Source organism: Pan paniscus, chromosome 15 (assembly GCF_029289425.2).
Source record: "Pan paniscus chromosome 15, NHGRI_mPanPan1-v2.0_pri, whole genome shotgun sequence".
Taxonomy (NCBI): domain Eukaryota; kingdom Metazoa; phylum Chordata; class Mammalia; order Primates; family Hominidae; genus Pan; species Pan paniscus.
Genome location: NC_073264.2, coordinates 57,192,313 through 57,200,506, shown reverse-complemented (window position 1 = coordinate 57,200,506; position 8,194 = coordinate 57,192,313). Strand labels below are relative to the sequence as shown.

Sequence of the window (8,194 nt, the reverse complement as noted above, 5' to 3'; positions counted from 1 at the left end):
TCTCATCACTTCCATTTTCTTGCTGAAGTAGTGTGCTTTTCATGCAAAGAGGTTGCTTTCAACATTTTTACAAAGCTAAGGAATGTCAATGTTGAGAATTTTGTGACTAGGAAACCTAATGAGTTGTGCAGCTATTGTTAGTTTTGTGCCTAACTTATCATACTTTTCAGAATAGATGGCTCTGCTATCCTAGGACTGGGCTTGTCTTTCTAGAAACAAATTCCTGACACCCAGATTAGACAGTTCTGAGGAAGTCTCACATACCCGATTCTGTCATTCCTAGGGGAAGAGACATAAACCTTCCATTATCTTGATTTCGTTGAGTGCCTGCCTTTTTTCTCTTTCTCAAGGTTCCCCCTCCCTGTCAAATCTCTTTTCAGACATTCAGGAGAGCATGCTCTGGAGGCAGTCGCAGCAAACAGTAGACCAAAGGAAACCCCAGGGAAACTTCAGGGAGGTCCTGTATCTTACTGGTTTTTCCAGATTTACATTGAGATTGTCCCTGATAATTCCTTTCTCTACTTTCATGACTTTAAAAAACTCATCCTTAAATCTTTAAGAGAGATGTTTATAGAATCATGATGGATATAATAAATACACTCGTTTCCACAATTTAGAATTTGAAATTTTCGAAGTGTTCAGGCAGGTAGGGAAAGAAGAAGGGGAATGTATTATGTCATCCAATTCTGACAGTTCTATGAGGTAGGTATGATTATCTAGATCTTATAGATCAGATTCAGAGAGATTAAGTAACTTGCCCATATAGTAAGTAGGGATCCCAGACTTGAACTCTGGACTCTCAGAGCCCAGCACTGTGCTCTTTTCATTGTACTTTGCTCTATGATCATTTAGGAAAGGCAAATACTACGTCGGTAATTTATGAAGGAATTTCCTGCCCTGTCCATAGCCTAGCTCTCTAGATAACTCAGAAACTCCTACCTCAGACCCTTGATCTGTGGGGTTGTTCTACAAAGAACCTTTTGATATACCATGGGCATTCCAGATCCAGAACACTGCTTTCTGCCAAGTGACTTTTAATTTATCAGAGCTCTCTTTGGTATACACATGTCCAAACCATTGGTCTACTATTTTATTGCAAAAATCAGTAAGGAAGGAAGTTTAGGCACACAACTAGAATGTGAATGTGAAGCTGCTTTTTTTTTTTTTTTTTTGGTCTTTGGGATTGCTTGCTTTCAAAACCAGCTTCCATTTCCCCCCACCTCCATAGCAGCATTGTTTTCTTGCTCTTCATTCTGTGTCTCAAATATACTTCTTAGGCATTCCAAGTGGACATTTACGACTTTTTACAGATCAGCTTTTCCAAGTACATGATCTAAAGTGGCACTCCTCTACTTTCAGAGCTCCTAGCTCCTTTCATTAGCAATCTTTAGTGAGAAGAGGGAGGCCATCCTAGGTAAACTTCCTCAACTCCTCTACCCTTTGCATCAGATTTGCGTCATGTTTATTCCACCCTCCTTCCTCTGATCTCAGAGGCAGGAAGCTGTGTCCCTTATCTTTCCAAGATAACCTTTCTGTGTGTGTCCACGATGCCACTTCCTCCCATGTCTTTAATGGGAACCTCTTCTCACATGTTCAAGCTCATATTTAGCCTCATGCCTAAAATTTTAAAAAATGCCTGCTATCCATTAAGCCACTGCTGCATTTCTTAAGTTTCACTGTGTCAAACTTTTTGGACGAGATGCTAAAACTCAATACCTTTATGTCTTTTTATGGCAATCTAGCCTAATTATTCTATTGAAATCTCTCACTTTGGATGCCTTCCTTTGGGAATTTTTCATCCCTTAGCCTCCCTGTCACTGAACGCTTAGTTCTCTTCCAATCTCTGATGGTTTTCTCTAAGCACCTGCATTGAACTTTTCCTCTTCTCTTCCTCGAATCTAGTCAGTCTCCCAGCTTCTGCCTCTCCCTTTTCCTTTCCCCACTGTGTTCTCTTGCTCTGTGATATGACTCACTCCACAGCTCCCTCTCCTCCAAGGTGAGCTGGTACTCTCTTGCCAATGCCAGGCCATGACTCCTCTGACTGGCTAGAGGTCTCCCTGCTCCCTCTCCTCTGGTGGAGCCCATCCTCAAAGTCTCTTCCTTCACAAAGCCTTCCACAGGACACAGGAAGGACAAGTGGGGTTTGGCGAATATTCAGATACCCAGGCGTCTCCAATACTTGACCCCAAGTTATGGGAAGGCTCACAAAACCCAGGAACCATGGGTGTTAAAGAGGAATCAAAGGAGGAAAGCATAAAAATGAACTAAATGAAAGGACTTGGGGATGACAGAACAATAGCAGAGAATGGAGATGGGAGAGCAAAAGGAAAGGCCAAGGAGAGCTTGGGAAACAAGGGGCATGAAGGCAGGGGTGAAGGGGGCACAGAACAGGAGAATCCCATTTTCTCTGTCCCATGCCTTTGGACCTTTATTTCTCACATGTAATTTCTCTGGCCCAGGGAAAATAAAACCAAATTTTCACAAGGATATTTGGAAGCTTATTATTTATAAAGTTTTGGAAGATCTTCAAACATACAGCATAAGAGAGAGAGAGATTTTATTGTTTCATAAGTAGTCTTTAATTTTAAAGTGAGAAAAATGTCTTTAAATACAACTGGAAAATATGCCAAAAGACTTTCCCTTCATTTTTCTGTTGAAACACTAAAGATACACTGACCACACTGACTAAAAATATCTATTGAATGAATTTTTAAATGGCCAGATGAGAAATAGTAATTGATTATATATAAAATGCCTATTTGCACCTCCTTGTTTTACTTACCCTTTTACCAAAAGGCGGAAAGAAGCAATACAGTAAATTTATTTTTAATATCAGTTTTCCTCTCTTTCTCCCATTTTTCTTTGCACTAATAGTAAATATTATAGTTAATTAAGCTGAAATTTCACAGGCTGCTCTCCTAATGTGATCATTTAAATCCAGGCCAGATGCTAACCAAACCCTACTTAAACAAGGCCTTCTCCACTCTTAAGATTCACCCTGGAATGTTCCATGGACAGTTTTAGAATATTTATTTCTGAAAACTGACATACAAACATTTTCCACAGCAGGAAAGAAAGCATAAGCTTTCTATTTGCAGCACAAGAAAACACCACTGGGATGAAGCCTCAAAAACACATTTGGGTGACAGCAGATCACGAGACACTTGGAGTCAAGATATCAGGTTTCAATCAAAAATATATAGACTGGATATGAATAAACTCCCCTGAAATCTCACTCTCTTCCACTGACTGGGGTTTCAGATGGGGAGATCAGTAACACTTGCAGATGACTCCGGAGAAACAAGGATCCCATCTGCAGACAGATGAAAAAGAGGAGGAAATTTTTCTTGGGTGCTTTGCTTGAGACATGTTAGAAACAAAATAGTCTATCACATCTTTCTAAAAGCATCGGCTGGTAGTCTTTTGCCAACAATTCAATTGGTTTAGAATGCTAAGCTTGGAGAATTGCATCATCTGTCTTAGAGGTCTGCAGGCTCACTCCTGCCTAACCACTGGGAAATGAAGACATGAAAAGTCAATGACATCCTAGCATCGGCATCTGTTTTGTCTTTGCGCTCACATGCAAAGACAGCACAATGAGGGAAATTATAAATGGCAGCATGTTTTCAACCCTATCTCAATCAGATGTCTGCCACTGTCCTTTCCAAATCTACTCTCCACCCTGCTTCATGCAACAGAACCAACTGTGCTTGGTTAATGGCACACTCTGGCAGGAGACTGGAGGAGGGAGGAGAGTGAGGTCTGGGTATGGATTCCCCAGCTCCCTCCTTGTCTGATTGCAAAGACTGCTTCTCTCCACCAAAGGCTCCTGTCAAACGCCTTCTCCATGCAGCCACTCCTTCTAGATTCTTGTAACCACTTGTCCCTTCAGGCCTAAGAGTGATAAAGGTTAACAATAGTCCCTGTATTAAGCACCCTTAAAATTACTAGTTTGAATCTACCAGCTGCTTCCTGCTCATCCCTGACTGAAATGTAGGCTAACAGTGATACATTACTGGTGACCGCCACGGATAATGTTGTATTGAAGATTCGAAGACTGGCATACAGATCACAATAACAAATGCTATGATTCTTTTTTTTTTTTTTTGAGACAGTGTCTTGCTCTGTCACCCAGGCTGGAATGCAGAGGTGCAATATTGGCTCACTGCAACCTCCACCTCCCAGGTTCAAGCAATTCTCCTGCCTCAGCCTCCCCAGAAGCTGAGATTATAGGCGTGAGCCCCACAGCCAGCTAATTTTTGTATTTTTAGTAGAGATGGGGTTTCACTATGTTGGCCAGGCCGGTCTCGAACTCCTGATCTCAGGTGATCTGCCTGCCTCAGCCTCCCAAAGTGCTGCTATGATTCTTTGTTGTTGACCTTGGGCATGGGAGGAAGAGAAAAATGGCAAAAATCCCATATATTTCCTATTCCTGCCACAGACATTTATCGCAGTAGATAAAGATTGGGCCATATGGAACTTCAATTTAGGATCAAGTATTTGCTCTTATAATTTAGTTGAGGCTTATTGATGATTTTCATTTACATGTTTAAGATACCCAAATGTTAATATGAATATGAAGAAGGAAATTATAACTAGAGGATGACCTGAATTTTTTTTTTTTTTTTTTTTTTAAACAGAGTCTCACTCTGTCTCCCAGGCTGGAGTGCAGTTGCGCGATCTTGGCTCACTGCAAGCTCCACCTCCCAGGTTCACGCCATTCTCCTGCCTCAGCCTCCCAAGTAGCTGGGACTATAGGCGCCCACCACTATGCCCAGCTAATTTTTTGTATTTTTAGTAGAGACAGGGTCTCACTGTGTTAGCCAGGATGGTCTCGATCTCCTGACTTTGTGATCAGCCTGCCTCGGCCTCCCAAAGTGCTAGGATTACAGATGTGAGCCACCGTGCCCAGCCAAGGATGACCTGAAAATTTAAAACCATATTATCCTATAGAACTTAAAACTGGCAGATGAAATTTTGATAAACACTGTAGTTGGATTCAATTTTCCTTCCACAGTCTATCCTTGGTTTTGTGTTTTAGTTTTTCTCCTTCAGTCTTACCATTTACATAATAACAAGATCCTTATTTCTGTAGTAATCAGTTCTCTTTACTTAATTTTCCACTTGAAGTTATTTAATCCTTCTTAAGAAGGCAAGTGTGTCCTAGAAACTAGAGTAAGAAACAGGAGCACGCTGATCAAATTATGTTCCTTTGAGTCAAACTTGCCTTTTCTTGTGCCTAAATTTGTCTTTTGGCAAAGTGAGAGAAAATGAAGTTAATACCCCTTCACTTTAGTAGACTGAATCACACAAAAAGCTGACAATGCCTCAGGATTCGTGGTGATCCCAGCTTTACTACAAAAAGGTTTTATTGTTACATCATGCAGCACTGTACCTCCTAGCAGATGGATGCAGAAGGTATATCTCAAAAATAATTCTTTAATATGTTTTTAATAAAAACATATTTGATTATAAATGAAATGGAGAAAAATGTGTTTATGTGAACATAAGGTGTAAATGCAGATGCTTTTTCAAAAGGAGATGTGTTCTTCTTGAACTGTCAGCATCTTTCACCCAATTATTTGATGAGCTTATGGTCCTAACTGTCAAGACTCTGCCTAGATAATTTACTGGTTTTTTTTTAAATTTTTAACACTTAAATAAAACTTTTACCGCTTATAAGGGAGAACAGGGGTTTTGATCACTGAACAGAAACCTCCAGGACTGCAGAGCTTGGTGGGTATTATCCATTTGCCTTTCCTATTCATTACTCATCCAGAATTCATTCATTTATTCATTCATTCATCCATCCACCCATTCATTCCATTCATCCAAAACATTTATTAATAAATGGCTAACTATAATACAATGTAAGTATTATTATTAAGGTTTGGATCACAAGATGTTGGAGCCTAGATAGTTCTATGGTTGAGGGTGGGTAATGAGAGGGGATCCAATTTTATGTTGGGACTTGAAAGATGAGCAAGAGTCCAGTAAAAACAATGGATGGGGAAGGAATTCTGGGCAGAAAGAACAGCACGTGTAAAAGCCAAGGAGCATGAGAATGCCTGGTGTGACCAGGTGATGAAGATTGAGCCAGGTGTCAAAGGCCTGGTGTGCTGAGTTAGGGTCTGAATTTCATCCTATGGACACAGGGAGCCTTTACAGTCTTGACCCAGGGATAGGGCATAATCACACTTGTATTTTTTAAAAGTTGCGTTGTTTAAAGTTTGGATGGATGGGAGGAGGCTTGGAAAGCAGGAAGGGGGTCACTCTAAAAATCAAGGTGCAAGACAGTGCAGGTTTAAATTCGGGCAATGGCACTGGAAAGGGGAGAAGAAGGATATATCTCACAGATATTGTAGAGGCACAAATCAATAGGACTCGGGCTGTTTGTAGGGAGATAGGAGTGAGGGAGAGTGAAGTGAGACAGAGATGACTCTGAAGTCTTTAACTAGTGAACCAGAGCAACATGCTTGTGGGGAGGGAGAATGAATTCACTTAACAATATGCATGGTTTGTGGTTGCTGGGACCGAGCAGATGGAGATATCCAATTGACAGGTGAAATGTGAAGATGGAGCTCAGAAGCCAGGAGAGGATTGAAGATTTTGGATATCATTACTTCATGAGAATTGATGCCATGGAGATGGATGAGATCATGCAGACCAAACACAGAGAATGGGAAGAGGGAAGGGAAAAGGAAAAAATTAAAGTCCAATGGGCATGTGCTTTTTCAGCTGCACAGCATTCATTCCTTTTCTCTGGTGTTAGTTCTTTATTTCCTTTGGCCAGCCACACCTCCCTGCTGCATGTAATTCTGTTGAAGTAAACCTTCATGGTGTCCTGTCCAAACTATGCTATGCTTCCTGCTCCAGGATGGACAGAGTATGTGTCTCATCACCCTGGCCACAGTGACTTGATCAGCGATGTGGCAGTGATGTGCTAGAATGGGCTCCTTCCACTTCACAAGTGGCATTACATCGGTAGCTTGAAATTAGCCATGGTGGAGGTATTTACACCACAGAAATTAGCAAACACTAAAAATTAGTCCCTCCCTCCTTGCCGAGAGCCAGGTTACCGGCACACGACTGAATGTGGGCATAAACACATGCAGACCAATGAATGTCTTCCCAGAGATCTAATATACAAATCTCAGGGAAAACGTGCCCTTTTTCACTCTCATTGCAAACTGTGAGGTGTGCTCATGGCAAACTTTCTTGCTGTGTAGAAAACTTGCCTGAGAAATAACAGACAATACAGAGGGAAGGTCGCCAGAGGGAGAAGAGACAGAACCCCCAGCACAGGATTTGTTGCTGTTTTGTTCTTTCAGTTTTCAAAAACTTCCTAAATTTTACAAATGCAACCTACCCATAGAAAATTCCATATAACCTATGTGTTCAGTTAACAAATTAAAAAATAAATACTGAATGCTCACTGCTCAGGTTAAGATATAGAATATCAATTGCCCAGAAGCCAACTGTATACTATCTCGCTCCTCTTCATCTGGACCTTTGTCATAATTTTCTGGATTAGAAAAATCAATTTTATGACCTATGTATACGTTCATCATTGCAGAGTTTTCTCTCTCTCTCTCTCTCTCTCTTTCTCTAAGTCACTTAAGGGAGAAGGCAGCATTTAAGAAATCATTGGTTTTCCCGGTGTGGGGAAATGGGATAGGTTTATAGGATGATATGAAAGATCCAAGGGAGAAAGACTGAGGATAGCAGAGCCAGAGAGAGTGATTTAGTGCACAGTAATAGGGAAGGCAGAGGGACATGGAATCCAGCGTGCTGAGGAAGGCCTCAGCTTTGAAATAGAGGATAGAGAGATGCCTGTTTCTAATACAAGGAAGGGAATTAGTGTCTACTCATGAATTTCTTTGACTCATATATGAAAGGTACAGCTGAAAAATAGTAAGTGCTTCCAATTTCATCTCAGCCCATGCTCTATGAGTGCTGAGCCTTTCTTGAATAAGCCGTTGCATCCGTGGACTTTGGAGCTAGTGACCTGGGATCTGCTCTCCCTTACCCTTTGGCCTGGCATCTCTGGGCACAGGTCTTTGTGCTTGGTTCTCGCTCCTGGAACCTGGTACTCCTTGACTTTCTCCCTGGCACAAGGCTCTGGCAGTGGCTTTGCCCCATGGAGCCTCAGCCTATGGCTCAGCACCATTTCTTACTTTGGAGCATCCAATAC

At 41.4% G+C, this 8,194-nt stretch overlaps 1 long non-coding RNA gene across 1 annotated transcript in view; it reads right to left on the bottom strand.

The window, feature by feature from the left end:
* Positions 1-261: 261 nt before the first annotated feature.
* The window catches only part of LOC134728895 (uncharacterized), a 105,958-nt gene continuing 98,025 nt past the window's right edge, over positions 262-8,194 (bottom strand). Inside the window, exon 5 of the long non-coding RNA XR_010109756.1 lies at positions 262-3,313. This is a non-coding gene — a long non-coding RNA (uncharacterized LOC134728895). The remainder of the gene's footprint in view (positions 3,314-8,194) is intronic.